The 19,206-nt window shown below is 48.8% G+C and overlaps 1 long non-coding RNA gene across 1 annotated transcript in view; it reads right to left on the minus strand.

Annotated features, from left to right (window-relative positions):
• The window catches only part of LOC147728917 (uncharacterized), a 237,366-nt gene that overhangs the window by 82,812 nt on the left and 135,348 nt on the right, over positions 1-19,206 (minus strand). Inside the window, exon 2 of the long non-coding RNA XR_015309588.1 lies at positions 15,398-15,456. This is a non-coding gene — a long non-coding RNA (uncharacterized LOC147728917). The remainder of the gene's footprint in view (positions 1-15,397; positions 15,457-19,206) is intronic.

Genomic DNA, 19,206 nt, shown 5'->3' on the forward strand with positions numbered 1-19,206 from the left:
TGGCATTGACAGTTTGCCAACCTCAGACACCCATTTTTAACCAGTTATTTCTTGAGCTGATGAGTGATGTCTTTTCTAGATACAGATAGTGGTGTTGGGGATTTTAACTTCTGGTGAGATCTTACCCAAGGGATCCAGATTTGTGCAGCTGCATTTGGTGAAGGGATGGAAATACTAGGCTTAGGGAAAAACGTACAATCTCAGACCCATGAGAAGGATCATACTTTAGATCTGACATGAACCGTTGGCAAGGTTAACCGGATTGAGCCCTGCTGCTGGTCAGATAATTACCAAGTTAGGTTTACAAACAATTTGCCAACTCAGCTTGCTCGTCTGCCAGTACACAACTGGTCAAAAATAGATGAAACCCATCCAATGCAGGCCTTAAATTATGCAATACATCTGCCTAGGATTCAGGATGCCATAATTAGGGTAGCTGCCGCCAATAGGGAAAGAGTAAGAAATTCATGTGCACCCCCGCATTTCGAGAGGAGGAGCAGAAGTTGAAACAGTGAAATTAAATGGCATGAGTTCTGAACCAGAGATTGAGGTGGTATAAAGTGGAGTGGAGATAAGCATCTATTAAAGAGTGATTGTGGCAACTAAAGCAGCTTTATGGCTCCCAAGGACTAATTGGACGCAGGAGATTTTTTATGAATGAGAAATTATAGCGCAAACGAACAAGTTAGTTACCTTCGGTAACGCTTTTTCTGGTAGATACAGTATCTGCCTGTGGATTCCTCACCTTGTGAATATCCCCTTGTGTCAGCAACATTCGGAAATTCTTTTTGTAGCTTCGCGCCGAAGTGGGAGACGTCAGAGGTACGGCATCGCACGCGACTCGCCTGACGTCACCGACACTACAATAGGCCCACGCAGGCGTGAGGACATAAGTTCCGCCCTTTTGTCCGTGCCTTCGAGGCACACGGACGGACCAACAGTAGAAATATACACAGTACACAAATGTCAAAGTGACAGTGTGAAACCAATGCAATAAAACATTTGAAATAAACAACTTCTTGACAATAAAGTAAATACAATACAGTAACTCTGGTATTTAAGAGTGGACAACGGGGAGATGGGTGGGTCAGTGAGGAATCCACAGGCAGATACTGTATCTACCAGAAAAAGCGTTATCGAAGGTAAGTAACTTGTTCTTCTGATAGATACATCTGCCAGTGGATTTCTCACCTTGTGAATAGAGTTCCACAGCAGTCCCCACTCTCAGAAGAGGGTGTCCACTCTCCTATACTAGAAAATCCTGGAGGACAGAGCGCGCAAAGTGACCTTCCCTTCTCACCTCTGCATCCAAGCAGTATTGCTTCGCGAAAGTGTGGAGGGAGGTCTAAGTCACAGCCCTACAAATATCCTCTATAGGTACACCCCTAAACAAAGCAGAAGTGGACAACTTTGCTCTAGTAGAGTGAGCTCCTATACCCTCTGGAGATTCCTTACCGGCCAAAGAGTAGCAGATCTTTATACAGAGGATGATCCATCTTGAAAGAGTGCGCTTGTGCACTGCTCTTCCTTTCTTGCAGCCAACAAAACTAACGAAGAGCTGGTCATCCACTCGATAGTCTCTAGTCCCATCAAGATAAAAGCTCGCCGCCCTCTTAGGGTCCAGACAGTATAGTCTCTCCTCCTCCTTGGAAGGGTAAGGGGGAGGATAAAAAAAGGTAGGAAGGGTAATAGATTGTCCTAGATTGAAGGGAGTTACCACCTTAGGGAGAAAAGCAGCCCTGGTCCTAAGAACCATTCGTTCAGCATGAATGGCCAAGAATGGGGGCTTGGAACTAAGAGCTTGAAGCTCACTTACCCGCCTTGCCTAGGTGATCGCAACCAGGAAGACCGTCTTAAAAGACAAAACCTCATGGGACACTTGTGTAAGGGTTCGAAGGGAGAACCATCAAGTAGGTTACGACAAGATTTAAATCCCATTGAGGCACAAAAGGGAGTAGGAGGGAACTTATTTGTGAGGCCCTTCAAAAACCGGAGACTTGAAGACGGCTGATCCGGCAAGCCGAGAAATACAGACAATGCCGAAAGATAACCCTAGACTGAGCAACAGCAAATCCCTGCTGTGCTAAAGAAAGAGCAAACTGTAAAATATCAGACAAACGAGCCTTCAAAGGGTCAGACTTCTCCTCACACCAGGAGACAAATTTAGACCATCTGTATGAATAAATGTATTTAGTGGAGTCACGCCTAGCCGAAAAAATTACATCCACCACATTGTGTGGGAGAGAAAAGGAATTCAGATTGCCCCGTTCAATCTCCAGGTATGAAGGTGTAATGTCTGGAGGTGGGGGTGTAGAACCTGCCCCTCCATCTGGGAGAGGAGATCTGCCCTGAACGGGAGACGGAGCGGCGGGCGAGAGCAGAGGTGGAGAAGATCTGTGTACCACACCAGTCTTGGCCAATCCGGGGCGACCAGAATAACTTGTGCCCAGTCTTGGCGAATCTTCCTCAGAACCGAGGAATCAAAGGTATGGGAGGAAACGGGTAAAGGAGTTTATTTTCCCAACTCAACTGAAACGCATCCCCTAAGGCTCCTTGCATCGGATACTGAAGACCGCAGAATGACGGACAGTGAGCATTCTCGCGAGTGGCAAATAAGTCCACCTGAGGAGTTCCCCATGTCCGAAAGATGCGACGGACCACCTCCGGGTGAAGCCTCCACTCGTGGTTGGCCGAGAACTGCCGACTGAGACTGTCTGCACGTACGTTCAGAACTCCGGCCAGATGATTTGCCATCAGACAAATCTGATGGTCCTGAACCCAGGACCAGAGGCGCAGAGCCTCCCTGCAGAGACACTGCGACCCCACTCCTCCCCGCTTGTTGACAAACCACATCGCAGTCGTATTGTCCATCAGGACTTGAATTGACCGACCGCAAAGGGAAGGGAGGAAGGCCTTGAGGGCCAAACGAATCGCCTGTAACTTTAGAAGGTTGATGTGAAGCAACCTTTCCTCTGAAGATGAAAGACCTTCGACCTCCAGATCCCGCAGATAAGCACCCCACCCTAGTGTGGATGCATCCGTAATCACTGTGGCCACCGGGGAGGCAGATGAAAAGGCTTTCCCTTAGACAGATTGCCTTCCACGCTCCACCAAGATAGATCCGCTGCAGTTTCTCTGGAGATCCACAGACTCCCTGAGATCTCAGTTGTGTTGATACCACTGCCTGCGAGGCACCACTGGAGCGCCCTCATGTGCCAGCGTGCATGGTTGACCAACAGAATGCAAGAAGCCATCAGACCGAGCAGGCGAAGGACCTTCAGGACTGGAACGACTACTCCATTGTAAAATAAAGGAATCATTTCCTGTATGTCACAAATCCTTTGAGGAGGGGGGAATGCACGACATACAGTTGTGTCCAGTACAGCACCTATGAACAGGTTGCGCTGGGAGGGCACCAGGTGAGACTTGGGTACATTTTTTGAAAAAGCCAACCTGTACAACTACCGAGTTGTCTCCTGCAGATGTTGGAGCACTTTCTCGGACGACTGCTTTGATCAGCCAGTCGTCCAAATAGGGGAATACTGGAATCCGACCTTCTGAGATGTGCAGCCACCACCGCCATCACCTTGAAGACTATAGGCGCAGTAGTAATTCCAAAAAGAAGGACCGCAAACTGATAATGTTACGATCCCACCGTAAAACTGAGATACTTCCTGTGCCACTTCAGGATTGGGATGTGAAAATACGCATCCTTCAAGTCTAGCGACACCATCCAGTCTTCTTCCAGCAGCGCCTGAAGAACCTGCGCAAGGGTGAGCATCTTGAACTTCTCTTGCTTCAGGTAAAGATTCAAGATCCTGAGATCAAGGATTGGACAAAATCTGCCATCCTTCTTGGGAATCGGGAAATACAGGGGGTAGCATCCCGGGCTCATTTCCTGCTCTGGCACAACCTCTATCACAGCCTTTCTTAATAGCGTGTGCACTTCCTCATGCAGAAGTAAGAGGTGTTCCTCCATGCAAAAACCTTGCCAAGGAGGGTATTTGGGAGGAAATTCCTGAAAGGGAAGAGCATACCCATTTTCTACGAGATTGAGAACCCAAAGATCTGATGTAACCGATTCCCAATCCCATAGAAAGTGGGTAAGCCAATTCCCCACCGGACCGCATGATCACGAATGGCAGATCTGGGGCTGCTTCTGAGGCTGGGAGGTTGGAAGAAGTGGAGGAGGCCCGGCGACCTCTAGGACTAGTTCTTTGTTTTCCCCTGTACGACTTGTACAAGGGATTCTGCTGCTTCTGCTGTTGACCTTGCCGATGGGTGCGAAAGAAAGAGCGACCAAATCCTCTGAACCTTCTGGTAGAAGAACCCCTGGTCTGAAGCCCTAAAGATTTGGTAGTAGCCCTACTGTCCTTAAATCTTTTTAAGGCCTTATCAGCTTTTTTTACCAAAGAGTCCAGCCCCAAACGGCAGATCTAACAAAGCAGCCTGAACATTCGCTGAAAAATCCGAAGATTTCAGCCAAGCTGATCTTGTGGCAACCACAGTACCCATGATGCGTGCCACAGACTCTGCAGTGTCCAGTCCACTTTGTATCACCCGACGAGCAGCTGCCTGCGCATCAGTTAGCACTTCTTCAAAATCTTTCCTGCTGTCATCAGGGATCTTAGGTGCCAGAAGACGCAGTGTATCCATGAGAGCATGTACATATCTCCCCATAAGGCAAGTGGCATTGGTGGACTTTAATGCCATACTCGCAAAAGAAAAGGTATTTTTAGCAACCTGATCTTGTTTCTTTGCATCCTTATCCCCAGGCACTTGAGGAAATGCACTCAGTCTTTTTGGAACAGGCTGCCTGGATTACTAAACTTTCAGGGGAAGGATGAGAAGTCAGAAAAGCAGGGTCTTCTGGTGCGACCCTGTACCTTCTTGCCACACTCCTGGAAACTGCTGGTGCTGAAAGTGGCTTTTTCCAAACTTCTATAATAGGCTCCGTTAAAGCCTCATTAAAGGAGAGTAACGGTTCCACCACAGAACTGGGTGAATGCAGAACCTCAGTTAGTAGATTGGACCTACTGTCGGTAGAGTCAAATTCAAAAGTTCCGAAGTCTTCCTCATAACCATGTGATAAGGCTTAACGTCTTTCGAAGGGGCATCAGATACAGAAGGTAGCTCCCACTCGAGAAAAATCCAGGCCACTAGCCTCCGCCAGTTTATCGAAACAGTCATCCTCAAGCTCACCTTCTTCCATTTCAGCTTGAGCTTCTGTATATCTCTGCTCTTCTATGAGGCACCGAGCCTCCCTCCTGGACCTTTCCTTCACACGCCACGCCGTCAGATCCACCAACGACTCAGACTGAGCCGGAACAGACGTCTGTATCGAATCCGATGGCAAAGTGGCTTGGCCTCTACGTCGACGGTCTCGGCGGAGCCGGGTATTGCCACAGACTGTCTGAGCCGGCATGAATGGTAAAAATTGAGCCGGAGCGTGGAACTCCTAAATTGAAGGCTAGTGGACCCATGGGACCCGAAGGCGCACCAGAGGGGTACCATGCCCTTGAAAAAACTCCTACATATCGTTCAAAAACGCTGATGGATCTCGGCCCGGGGCCGGAAATGGTGGCTAAAAACCCTCCGGCTGGCCTCGTGGTGGTTCCGAATTCGGCTCTTCCACACGTGCAGAATTCTCAACCAGAACTTCTCCTCATCCTCACGGGCCGGGTACGACGCCGGAGATTGTACCGGAGACTGAGCCGGAACCTGCGACTCCGAAGGCGAAGCCTCACCTTCCAGATCCTAGTCCTCCTCCGGAACCACCTTCAAACGTACCTTGTTAGGTGACTTAGACCTAGAGTCCGAATCCCTACCGGAGTGACGTCGGGACTCGTGTCCTTTTCTTATGCTTCTTCCTTGACTTCGAAGCATGGTCTGATGGTGACTTCGAAGACGATCGACACCGATCACGACCTCCCCTTTTTCGAACAAGACCTCAAAGACTTTTTTCCTTTGTCGCCTCTCAGCTTCGCCACTAGAAGTTTGGTCGGTCTCTCTCTCGCAGAGCCTTTGGGTTCATCTTCCGACATGAACATACCACATCATTTTCCTACACTATGCAAGGCTTGAAGCCGGTCTTCTTTGTCGACATCGTGAAGTAAAGAAAGAAACAGAAAAGCGAAGAAAATAGCAACAAAGTTACTGAGAGGCTACAGAGATTCCCCGAAACTTACCGTTGACGCGGAAAAATGGGAACTGACATCACGCCGGCGTGGGTCTATTGTAGTGTCAGTGACGTCAGCAGAGTCGCGTGCGATGCCGTGCCTCTGACGTCGTCCACGTCAGCGCAAAGCTACAAAAAGAATTTCCGAGTGTTGCTGATGCAAGGGGATATTCACAAGATGAGGAATCCACTGGCAGATGTATCAGAAACAAGGAGATGGACAGAGTGCTAAAAAACCTTTCAGACCTGGGTTGAATTCATCGTTTAGCTCACTTCACCACCCCAGTTAAGACCCAGCCATGTGCAAAACAGTCTCGACGATGTTCCTTATGGAACTGTCAAGCCAGGTCTCCGCTGGACTGGAAACAAGCATCCTGTGGCCTGTTTCAGAACAGCCAGGCTAGCTTGAATCCAGGGGCAAAGTGAGCAAGGGTCCCACGTCTGGTCATACACTGCATATGGCTTGTTCTAAACTTTGGTGTCAAAGTGAGCTAAAGACTTGATGGATTCAACCCAGATCTTGGGGGTGTGTGAAAAGTTTTAGTACTCCGTCCATCTCCTTAGGTTTGCTAAGATTAAGGATATCCTGAACGAAGTAAGGATTATCATGCAATGTCCTTGCCCATTGATGGTGGCTGATTTGTCAGTCTCAGGGTGAGAAGTCATTCCCACTACTGGATCTAGAGAACCTGGCCCCATCCCGGACACTTGTTAAATCGGGCTTGATGGAAGACCCTGGTCCTTGCAAAGTGTTTGAAATAGCCTTTCCAGTCATGCGCCAGTTTTTTTTGTCCATCCCAAACGTCTTTGGCGTCGGGTAAAGTGCCTTAGATGTGAGGCAGACATGGTTAGCCACTTGAAGGTGGGGCGTATCAAAAACTTTAATGAATTATATCCCAGTATTCCCACTATCATTTCTGGCTACAATTTCAGAGTGGTATGTAATGCAAATGCTACTTACCAGTATGCATCTGTTCTTGGCATGTAGGGCTGCTGACATTCATATCTGTGCATAGATCGCCACCTAGTGTTGGGTCCGGATGATTGCACATTGTTGTCCTTGAAGAGTCTTCGAAGTATCACGAGATAGGTGGCTCCTCCCCTGGACTACAGTGCGCATGGGCATCGCCTCCATCTCCAGATTGTTTTTAGCCATTGGCAGAGATGGAGTGAAGTATGTGAGTGATGACCATGCTATGAGCATATAAATATATGAATACTGCAGCTGCTACAGGCGCCGGGGAGGAGGGTGGGCGATATGAATGTCAGCAGCCCTACATGCCAAGAACAGATGCATACTGGTAAGTAGCATTTGCAGTTCGAGGCATGTGGGCTGCTGAATTCATATCTGTGCATAGAATTCATAGCAGTCCCTCCATTATCGGCGGCCGCCCGTGCCAGCTGCAGCGGTCTGAAAAAGTGTTTTTAGAACAGCCTGACCAACAGCTGCCTGCTGTTTGGAATGCACGTCTACACAGTAGTGCTTAGTGAAAGTATGTGTGGTAGACCATGTGGCTGCTCTACAGATATCTTCTAAGGGAATGTTACCTAGGAAAGCCATAGAGGCCCCCAACTTCCTGGTGGAGTGGGCCCTCGGTGGGATAGTGAGGGTGCGCTTAGCTTTAGCGTAACAGATCTGAATGCACTTTACTGTCCACCTAGCAATCCCTGCTTTTGAGATAGCGTTTCCCTTGTGGTGTGTGGCAAAAGCAACAAAAAGCTGCTTGGTTTTGAGAAAATCTTTTGTCCTGTCTACATAATACATCAAGGCCCTCTTAACATCAAGGGTGTGGAGCATGCGCTCCGCCAGTGACTCTGGGTTTTGAAAAAACACCGGCAGTTCAATTGTCTGGTTTAAGTGGAATTGGGATACCACTTTGGGTAGGAATTTAGGGTTAGTGCGGAGCACCACCCTGTTAGCATGTACCTGGAAGTAAGGTTCTTGGATGGTGAGCGCCTGCAGCTCGCTAACCCTCCGTAGCGATGTAATTGCTACTAACGCAACCTTCCAAGTCAGAAACTCAAGCTCACAAGAGTGCAGTGGCTCAAAGGGAGGACCCATCAGCCTCGTAAGAACCACATTGAGGTTCCATTCTGGAGCTGGTGGGGTCCTTGGTGGAATGACCCTTTTGAGTCCTTCCAGAAAGGCCTTGATAGCAGGGACCTTAAAGAGTGACAGGTGCTGCCTATTCTGGAGGTATGCTGCCATAGCAGACAGGTGAATGCGGATGGAAGAGTATGCCAGATTGCATTGGTACAGGTGGAACAGATAACAAATGATGTTTTGAATGGAAGCATCTAGCGGGTCAATATCGTGGTTAACACTGTAGATGACAAACCTCTTCCATTTAGCCGCATAACAAGCTCTACTAGTGGGCTTCCTTGCCTCCCGAATGATGTTCATGCAATCGGGAGGTAGATTAAGGTAGCCAAACTCTAGGACTTCAGGAGCCAGATCGCCAGGTTGAGCTGTTGCGGATCTGGGTGCTGAATGTCGCCATGGCTCTGCGTCAGAAGGCTGGGTGTGAGATGTAGCCTCTGATGCGGTACCACGGACAGTTCTAGAAACGTGGTGTACCATGGTTGGCGAGCCCACGTTGGAGCAACCAGGATGAGAGTCATTGAGTGCTGCCTGAGCTTGCGTGCCACCAGCGGTATCAGAGGTGCTGGGGGAAAAGCGTACGCAAATTTGCCTGACCAGTTCATCCACATCGCATTGCCCTGTGATTGGGGGTGTGGGAACCTGGCGGCGAAGCTTTGGCATTTTGCGTTCTCCTCTGTGGCGAACAGGTCTATCTCTGGATGACCCCACCTTTGGAAGTACGGTTGGAGTACTGATGGATGTATCTCCCACTCGTGCATCTGATGGCTGTGCCTGCTGAGCAGATCCGCCATCTGATTGTCCTTGCCCGGGAGATGCTCTGCCATGAGGAAGATGTTCCTCCGAATGGCCCACTTCCACATGCTCTGAGCCAGATGAGACAGCTGTGGAGAGTGCGTGCCTCCCTGCTTCTGGATGTAGTACATGGCTGTCATGTTGTCCGTCCGGATCAACACGACTGTTGCACAGATGTACTTTGAACGCCTTCAAGGTCATGAAGATTGCCATCAGTTCCAACACATTGATGTGCAACCTCCTTTGCTGTAGTGTCCATAGTCCCTGCACAGTGTAATGGAGTACATGCGCTCCCCATCTCTGGAGAGAGGCGTCCGTCGTCAGGATAATCTGTGGGACAGGCTCCTGGAATGGTCGGCCCTTGCAAAGGTTGTGTGGATTCCACCAATGCAGAGAGTTGTATGCCCGACCGCTCACCAACACTAGGTCTGTCAGTTGTCCATGAGCCTGAGTCCACTGACGTGCAAGGCACTCCTGAAGCGGACGCATATGTAGTCTCGCGTGCGGGACAATGGAGATGCAGGAGGCCATCATGCCTATCAACTGCATGAACACTTTCGCTGGAAGCGAGTGTTGGGGTCTGAATCGTTGGATCAGCGCCTGGATACTGGCGATTCTCACTGAATTTGGCTGCGCTGTGGCTGCCAGAGTGTCGATTGTCGCGCCCAGGTACTGTCGCACGTGGGCGGGCTGGAGATGGGACTTTGGGTAGTTCAGAGAGAATCCCAGATCGTGCAGGAGATGAATGGTGCGTGACACGTGGTCGACGCACTGCCGTTCTGTCCTTGCTTGAATGAGCCAGTCGTCCAAGTAGGGAAAGACGTGGAGGCGACGGAGATGCGCTGCCACAGTCGCTAGGCACTTGGTAAACACTCTCGGTGCCGTGGTGACCCCGAACGGCAGAACCTTGAACTGGTAATGCTGGTCTAAGATCGTGAATCTGAGATACTTCCTGTGGGATGCAGGGGGATATGAAAATAGGCATCTTTCAGATCCAGCGTAGCCAGGAAGTCCCCCTGTTGAAGCAGGGGAAGCACCTGCTGCAACGTGAGCATATGGAAGTGCTCCGAGAGGATGTACCAGTTCAGGGGCCTGAGGTCCAGGATCGGCCTGAGGGATCCGTCCTTCTTGGGAATCAGAAAATACAGGGAGTAAACCCGTTCCCCGCTCTTGCAATGGAACGAGCTCTATCGCCCCTTTTTGCAGCATGACTAGAACTTCTTGCTGCAACAAGGTCAAGTGCTCGCCTGACATAGGACGGCTTCTTGGGGGTATGTCCGGTGGAATGGACGTAAGCTCTAGACAGTACCCGTACTGGATAATAGACCTCACCCACCTGTCCGTGGTGATGGACTTCCACGCCGGCAGGAACTGCTGGAGTCTCCCCCCCGACCGGTGTTGCATGGTCGGGGGGCAGTGACAAGACGTCACTGTTTGTTGGTGGTGGTGGACCTGGAGCTATTGTTTCCACGTCCCCTGCCCTTGACATTATTGCCTCTGTAACCACCTCGACCCTTGTTGTTATACGAGGCTTGGGTGTTACTCTTGTAATATTGGGTTGACTGGGACGCCTGTCCCCTTGAGGTGCCTCTGGAGCTTGAGCGGCGAAAGGAACCACTCCGAAACTGCTGACTTTGTAAAGCCCCCATAGACTTGGCAGTTTCCGTATCTTTTTTCATTTTCTCCAGTGTGGCATCCACCTCAGGGCCAAACAGGTGGTCAGGATTCACTGTTTGATTGAGGATCGTAGTTTGGATGTCAGGTTTGAACCCCGAAATTCTAAGCCAGGCATGGCGTCGAAGCAGCACACTGGTATTAATAGCCCTGGAGGCTGTGTCTGCCACATCCAGTGCACATTTGATGGATGCATTCGTAATGAGTTTACCCTCCTGAATGAGCATCTCTCCCGCCTCCTTGTATTGGTCAGGCAAGTGTTGCAGTATGGCCTCTAATGTGTCATAATGGGCCCTATCATAACGTGCAAGTAATGCTTGGGTGTTAGATATTCTCCAGATATTAGCTGCCTGTGCAGCAATTCGTTTGCCTGAGGCCTCAAAGATCTTGGACTCTTTGTCTGGGGGAGGAGCGTCACCAGTAGTCTGAGAGTTCGCCCTCTTCCGAGCGTTGGAAACAACCAAGGAGTCCAATGGCAAGTGTCCCTTGATATATGTAGGATCCGTGGGCGCTGCCTTATATTTCCTGTCGATGCGAGGGTTGACCACACGCGCTCGGGTGGGCTCCTTGAAAACCTCCGTTGCATGTTTAAGCACCCCCTTAAGCATCGGTAGTGTTTTGACAGACTTTTCGGCTACCGAGAAGGTGTCGAACAAGAAGTCCACATCCACGGGGTCCGAGTGCAGCTCAACGTCGTGGTTAGCAGCGGCTCTCTCTATCAGAGCATTGAAGGCCGCCGAGTCCTCAGTCGGGGACGTCTTGGCCGTGAAAAGTTGAGTGTCCTGACCCGACTGCGGGTCTTCCGTGTCGCCTCCGGCGGACCACGGTACGTGCTCCTCCTCCGGATCAGAGTACGCCGGATAGTTGTACTCGTCACCTTCCTCGTCCGCATCGGCTGCAGCGGAATGCGTCGGCGAGTGTCCTAGGGTTTGCGGGGACACAGGTTCCACCAAAGCCGAAGAGTCCTCGGAGTCCCTCTTGTTTTTGAGAGGGATCTTAAAGGGTTCCAACGTCGGCTCCGTCGTGATCTTCCGTTTGAGGAGCGACAGTTTCCCGGTGTTGGCGTCGATTACCGCACGACGTTCCTCTTCCGCAAGCGGCTGGAGACGAAGCTTCGACACCGCCAAGGCAGCCTTCGGCGTTAATGCCTCCCTCGAGGGTCCGCCCTGTTTCGGCGCGAAGGCCTTCGGCGCCGACTTGGGCGGTAGGGTGAAACGGATAGGCGTTTGCTCCCTCGCAGGCTTAGGCGTCAGCTTAGGCGCACTGGTGTCCTGAGCGGGAACCACACTGGCCTTTCGAATCCGCTGCAAGGATTCCGCTACCTTCTTTGTCCAGGCCGGAGAGGGCTGGGCCGGTTCGAGCGACCCCTCATCTTCGAGAGCCTGTTCGCCGGCAGGCACCTTCTTCGGGGCCGACGCCCCATGCCTATGCGCGTCGTCGCCCTGATGCTTCTTCGAAGCAGTCTTCGGGTCCGCGACCCCTTTCGGCGCCGACGCAGCCGCGTCGGAGGACTTCGCCTTCGGCGCCGACCCCAAGGGCTTCGGGTCGGCCATTTTGGCGTGGCTCTTCAAGTCGGCCATTTTGGTCTTCTTGGAAGTTGACACCTCCAGAACCTTCTTCACCTGCGCCACTTTCACTTTCGGTTTCGCATCCGAGGATGCGAGACCAGTTGGCTTCACTTTCGTTTTCTTCGACGTAAGTGATGGGTCATAAATGTCCGTGACCAGGCCCGGAGGCGGGGACGTAGGACTCATAGTTAGATCTTGGGTAAGGGCCGAAGGCGATCCCTCGACTCGGGTCGTATGAAGGGGAACAACCCCTGAGTCAGGTTGGGGATGCTCTTCCTCCGAGCTATCTCCCATCGTGGTAAAAGCCTGATCGTCGTCCCCTACCTTGTCAGTGACTTCGTCAAAGTTCTCCTCACCCGCGTCGTAGGCCTCTCCCTCGGATGCGGGATTAGAGTCCGAACCTTGCACGTCGTCTTCTCCCTCGACATATTCTTGGAAAATGTCGTCTGGCGGGGGCGCCGTGGCCGATAACCTAGCCTGGAGCCTATTGGCCCGACGAATCTTTAAAGTCTTCTTGCTCCACAATTTCGAACACGCCATGCAGGTGTCCTCGCGGTGATCCGGCGACAAGCCAGTATTGCAAACCGGGAGCACGTCGAGGTGCGAGTATTTAGAGTGACACAACGGGCACTTCTTAAACGGAGTTCGCTCCATAGCAAGAGTGTAGTATAGGCCCGACCGCGCCGAAAGCACGTGGAAGGGCAGCAAGAGATCGGAGCTGAGAGTCAGAAAGAAACCCGTACGCAACTATACCGACGCCCAGCCTAAAGACCTTTTGGTCTTGAGTAGAAGTTAAACAACTATCGGTTCCGACAGAGGGAACCGAAACACATCCGAACCCAATGGCGGAAAAAAACAATCTGGGGATGGAGGCGATGCCCATGCGCACTGTAGTCCAGGGGAGGAGCCACCTATCTCGTGATACTTCGAAGACTCTTCCAGGACAACAATGTGCAATCATCCGGACCCAACACTAGGTGGCGATCTATGCACAGATATGAATTCAGCAGCCCACATGCCTCGAACACCCTTATGAAATTTAAGGAAGATCATCAATTGTTTAATGGGCCCAAAAGCCTGATTGACAATTGAAGTAGTGAGTTGGTGATGCTCTGTACTGGATGAGCTTAGATTGATGGCTGATGAGAACAAGTCTTCCATTTTGATTCTGCTGGACCTTACAGCAGCATTTGATATAGTGGACTATTAAGTGCTTATGCATCGGCTAATGGTGTGCAGGGGACACAGGGTCTGCAATTCATGGATTTCTTCTAGGACAACCGGTCACAGAATGCAGATGGATGGCTATGTTTCTAGAGAAAAGGTGCTTTCTTATAGGGTCCCTCAGGAATCTGCGCTGTCCCCTCTATGTAATCCCTGTATCCTCGGATTGCAACATTAGCACAGTTGGATTGCCAACTGTTTAACTATGCAGATGGAACCCAGTTGGTCTTACAGAATGAGAGTTCCATGCAGATCCAGTTGAAACTGCAGAATATTCTTAGGTTCACTGTTAACTGGATAACAGCTAACTCAAGTCAGTTCAGTTAAGACATAGGCTCTGGCTGTTCCCATGAAGGAAGTCCGTAGATAGACCGTTTTTAGCCTCAAGAGTGAAGTTCTGTCCCTGAATCTGTGCCAGTAGTGGAAAGCTTAGGTATCGAGCTGCATAGTAACCAGTCTATGGCCAAGTAGGTTGCGCCAGTTCTTGGAAGCTGCACAGGTATCCTTAGGCAGCCCAGATCCTATTCTGTGCTTTACAACTATGCAAACAGTGGTGGCTGCATCCATCAGGTCATGGTTGTACTATGGCAATGCGTTGTGCATCGGCCTCCCCAATAAGCTGCTGCGTAAGCTTCAAATGGTTATGAATGATGCTGCAAGACTATTGTTCAAGCTACCAAGACTGGTGCATGCCACGCCAGTGCTGTAACAATTGCATTGGCTGCTAAACAGAAGGCAAGTTTAAAGGCCTGTGTATTGCACGAAAGAAGTTGTATGGCAAGGTACCAGACTATATTAAGCAGCTGAGGCACTATGTGCCTGAACAGTGTTTTGCTCCTCTATTTTGTTGACCCCGACCATGCCTGGACAGTGTTTTGCTCCTCTATTTTGTTGACCCCGACCATGCTTTACTAAGTCTACCTTGGGCGGTCAGGCTTTTTCAGTTGTGATACCACAGACCTGTAACTGATTACTAGAAAGTTTGAGAAACTGCTCCACTCCTTTCAAAGGGGACTGAAAACAGTTTAAACAGGCTTTTGGAAGAGATACTCATATGAATATCTGCTGCAACATAGTATCATAACCAGATAGAAAGGCGCCAAGAGACCTGTGGTATTTGTGTGCTATAAGTGTCAACATTGACAGACCGAATTGAGGAAAACATGAGGTAATTGACAGCTGACACTAGGCCAGAACTAAAAAAGGTGTAATTAAACCTCCATTCAATCCCACAATCGAAATACAGGCAAAGGGGATACCTTTTTAATAAAAAAATTATAAAACCAGATAAAAAAGCACACTTTGAGCGAGCTATTTTTTATGAGAACTAAAAGTGCACAGGTTGTGTGATCACTCAAAATGAAGAGCCAATAGTTTTAACAGAATAACACCCTGCCACATGCTGTGGTGGGTGAAAACAAAAATCCAGTTACACAAGTGGAAAAATTCCACCAACCAAAATCTCCTACGTATACATAGTCAAATGCTTTTTTTTGAAAAAAAGTTTGGCAAAACTGTTTAAGCAGCCAGAGGGGCTTAACCAAAAGTGGAATGAACAAATCAATCTGCTCAGAAATTCCACAAAGAAGCCCATCTCACCTGGGTATCAGCCACATATGCAGAGTTAATACAAGGTCTAGTCAATATATGGATACACTTTAAAATATCGACTGTACATATTACTGAAATTGCAACATTCGAGTAGGGAGCTGTAGGCCTGTCGTAATAGCTCTGCTTGGAAATCAATAGTAAAATATATACTATCCATCTGAAATTAAACAAGTTAGTTAAAATAAACTTGAGGGGTATAACAAGCAATTCAACATCATAATTAGCATTAATTTCAGTTCACTATACCTTTAGCAATGCGCTGTCAGAGGTGGCACCATGGTGTATGGGAAATGGCATTCGTCCATCTGGGGGGGGAGAAAATAATCTATCATTAAAGCCTACATTTGATAGCCAACTATAAGGAGATCAGACTAGAAGAAAAACGGTATCGGCAATTTTAGTTCTCTTCCAGGGGATCCTTTTAATAGTCACTGAAAAGCCCCACTCCCATGCAGGATCTGAGCACTTTAGAAAATAATTTTGTACATAGAAATATGTCCACAGCCTATAAAAAAGCTAAATGACAAATTCATTTAAAAAATAAACCAAACTTAACCAGTATACAGACCAAGTGACCATGGAAAATCTTTCACAAACTGAAAAGGAAAAATTGAATGAAGGGCAATGTTAGTGAATAAGCTGTAGTGCAAAGCATAGGACATGGGCACAGTTTAAGACCATCACAGTACACCCTGCATCTTATTATGCCCCACAGGTGAAAGTTAGTACAGTTAATTTTCCCTGCTCATGGTAACAGGATTCTGGGGGCATGGACTGGACTTGGTTCTAAAAACCATTAAAAATCTACCAGAAACCTTACTTTGTCCTCATTTGATATCTTTTAAACCATTTCCGGATTGAAAATACCGTATTTTCTGTAAGGATGGAGTCATTTGTTGTGAAGTGCCCGTCCTGTGAAAAGGACTACTCAGATCCTCAAAGTGTTCTGTTGGACTTCCGGAATATCCGCCAGAAACCTACAGCCACTGTCATATGTTCTATGGAATAACCGAGGACAGGGAGAGTATGGATTAGTTATTTACCTGTAATCCTAGTTCTCTTCCAGGGGTATCCTCATCAAAGTCATAAGCATTAGAATATTCCCGCCCATGCGCGGGACCGCGGAAACACTATTATATGTGCCCCACATATAAATATACACACACACACACATATATAAACAAGCATTTACAATGCAACGGTCTCGCCTTTGCAAAAGTTAGAGCTATTGGCATTGTAAATGACAACATTTTTATTTATGTGTTCGCTTTGAAAACAGATAAATGGCATTGTCATTTACAATGCCAATTGCCTAATCTCTCGCAAATGCGACACCTATTGCATTTGTGTACACACACACACGCAAAACCGGAGCACAAGCAGGCAACAGAGGCACACGCAAAACCCGAGCACAAGCAGGCAACAGAGGCACACGCAAAACCCGAGCACAAGCAGGCAACAGAGGCACACGCAAAACCCGAGCACAAGCAGGCAACAGAGGCACACGCAAAACCAGAGCACAAGCTGGCAACAGAGGCACACGTAAAACGGAATCACAAGCAGGCAACAGAGGCACACGCAAAACTTGCCTGTGTGAGATTCTTCAGATCAAAGGCAGATGCCTGCTGCTTTGGACCTGACTTGGGTGCACTTCTGGCCGCTCTCCTCTAGGCAGGTGGTTATGCCATGCCTCACCGGACCTTTGGAGTGCATGCTCACAATTGCCTCGGTTGTTGGTGGGCTTCTCTTCCATTGAGCAAAGGCAATTTCCAGAATGGTGTGGGCTCTCACTGGAGGGTGTTCTGGGGCTGTTCTGGCATCTCGTGACACAAACAAATAGGACTACTCTCCTCAACATATTTTTTTGCTCCAGGAACTACTGTCGCTAAGACCTATCTAAGAAGGTGAAGGCTTCCTTGTTTCTGGCATGAAAAACTTTCCAATCCAAGATGGACTATTTAGTTTCCAGTTCTCGTGGCTTATGTAAGTGTCAAAATCAGCCTTCACTGTATGTATCACAACCCACTTGAAGTATTTTTCGGTAACATCAGTGCCCCTCGTGCATTTATTTTTGTCCCTGTATTTTTCTTATGATCTACAGCGTTTGTTTCTTTTGGAATTGGGCTCACTCCAGCTGTGTTGCCACACTGGACTGAGAGGTCACGTGTTCCTTCAAGCCTCCTCTGATTCTTCAACGTTTTACAGCATTCCTGGAGGGATTTTCTGCAGTTGGGCTTTTTCACCAGATTCTGTGGCCCTTCGCTAGACACAGATTCCTCATATATGTAGTTTATTTGTGTGAAGAGCACAGTGGCCTTACATCGGGCAAGGCCTTTCATGGCCTAAGGAGTTCTCTGTCCATCTAGCGCATAAGACCTTTACAAGGATTTTTTTACATATGTGAAGGATTCCACCGGTCATGCATGACGCACTACTAACAGCAATATGTAAATGCATCTCTTGGAAGTGTTGAAACACATTCCAAAGGCAACAGCCTCGACATGACTATATCTGCTTCGTCTTGCCCATCATGCAAAGACAGGCTTCTTCCAGATCGGACTGGCCATCTAGTAATTTCTAATCATATAGCTAGCCCAGGCCCCTACTCAAACAAAATGCTCTGGAACACCTCCATGATCATAAAAAAAAAATCCCATTCAGCATATTCACACAATGGTTCCACTACCCCGGCTGGCCCTGGTACCCCATTCCCCGAAATGACTAATGCACGTAAAGCTTTAGTGGACGTCTGTGATCGGTGTTCGAGAAATGTCAGATCAAATCCTTCTGCACCCTCGTACATTGAAGGACTGAACTCTAACAGAAGAAACATCGCAGAAAAAGTAATAGGATTTGGATTATTTATTCCTGCAGGGAGAGGGTTGGGAGACGTGGTAAGCTAATAGAGGGAATCCTTATGATATGCACGGTCTATGTAATATCCCTATTAAGTTATTTTTTTTAAAAACACCCCCAAAACATGAAAAAGCTTGGTGGAAATGGACAGCACCAGCAATCCACACCCTCCAGTAATAAAAAAGCCAGAGAGGGGGGGCGTCAAAGATGATTAGTACTTAAAAATCACTGCCACGGACAGCAACCAGAGCAAGGTATTATTCAAAAGTGAAAAATAGGGGCTCAAGCCGCTTCCACCTATACCCACTTCCTACTCCGTAAAAGGACCATTAAGATGTGGATGAAATGCGTGTTTCATGGCTGGTTGTTTTAACTGCTAGTGTGCAGTAGTCCATCTTTACACAATGCCTGTGTGTGACAGAATGTATAGCACTCGTTCTCATGCTCTAGGTACTTTGCAATGTAGGGGAGAGGGCTGCTCTTAATGTAGGACAAGGAGCTCGGAACATATGTGAATAGACCAACAGGGTGGTATCCTGGGGTCATGGTATATTCGCTTGCCAGCCCCTGCCACACGAAACATTACTGAAGCGGCAGCTGTGGGCCCTGCAAGAGGAGGGGCTGAGGGGGGCTCACGCGCCAGGGGCATAACCAAAGCTGAAACGCAGGACGGGCAGTGCTGGACTTGTGTGATAGCAAAATGCCTTCTGGGTGTTGTAGTCTTTATTTTTGCTTTAATTAAACTCATTAGAGGAACACACCTGAAATCACAGATCTGTGGATCAAATGTTTGTCCGCACACCTTTCCAACCAACTTGCCGGCTCCAAACACACGTGCAAGTTGGTGCCTCCGGTCTCTGCAGCAGGCGTACCGGCCCACGCAGCTATGAGTGACCTACACGCGAGACCTTCAAACCACAATGAAACTTCACCACATTGACTGTCCTGCCCACAGTTCTGACTGAAGATAAACTAAAACCGGCCTCACCCGTCCCTAAAATGACATTTACCTGATAGCCCCTAAAATGTGCCATCAGACCCCGAAAAGAAACCAAGCAACGTTCACAAAAAACGCAGGAAGAGCCGCTCGGCGGGTGGAAGGCCTCATAGTGTGTACTCTGGGCACAACCTGTAAATCAAGGATTCGCGCCTCAAAGACGCCCACAGAGCCCCCCTGGTGCAGACTGTATTTTCAAATG

Source organism: Lissotriton vulgaris, chromosome 3_1 (genome assembly GCF_964263255.1).
Source record: "Lissotriton vulgaris chromosome 3_1, aLisVul1.2, whole genome shotgun sequence".
NCBI lineage: Eukaryota > Metazoa > Chordata > Amphibia > Caudata > Salamandridae > Lissotriton > Lissotriton vulgaris.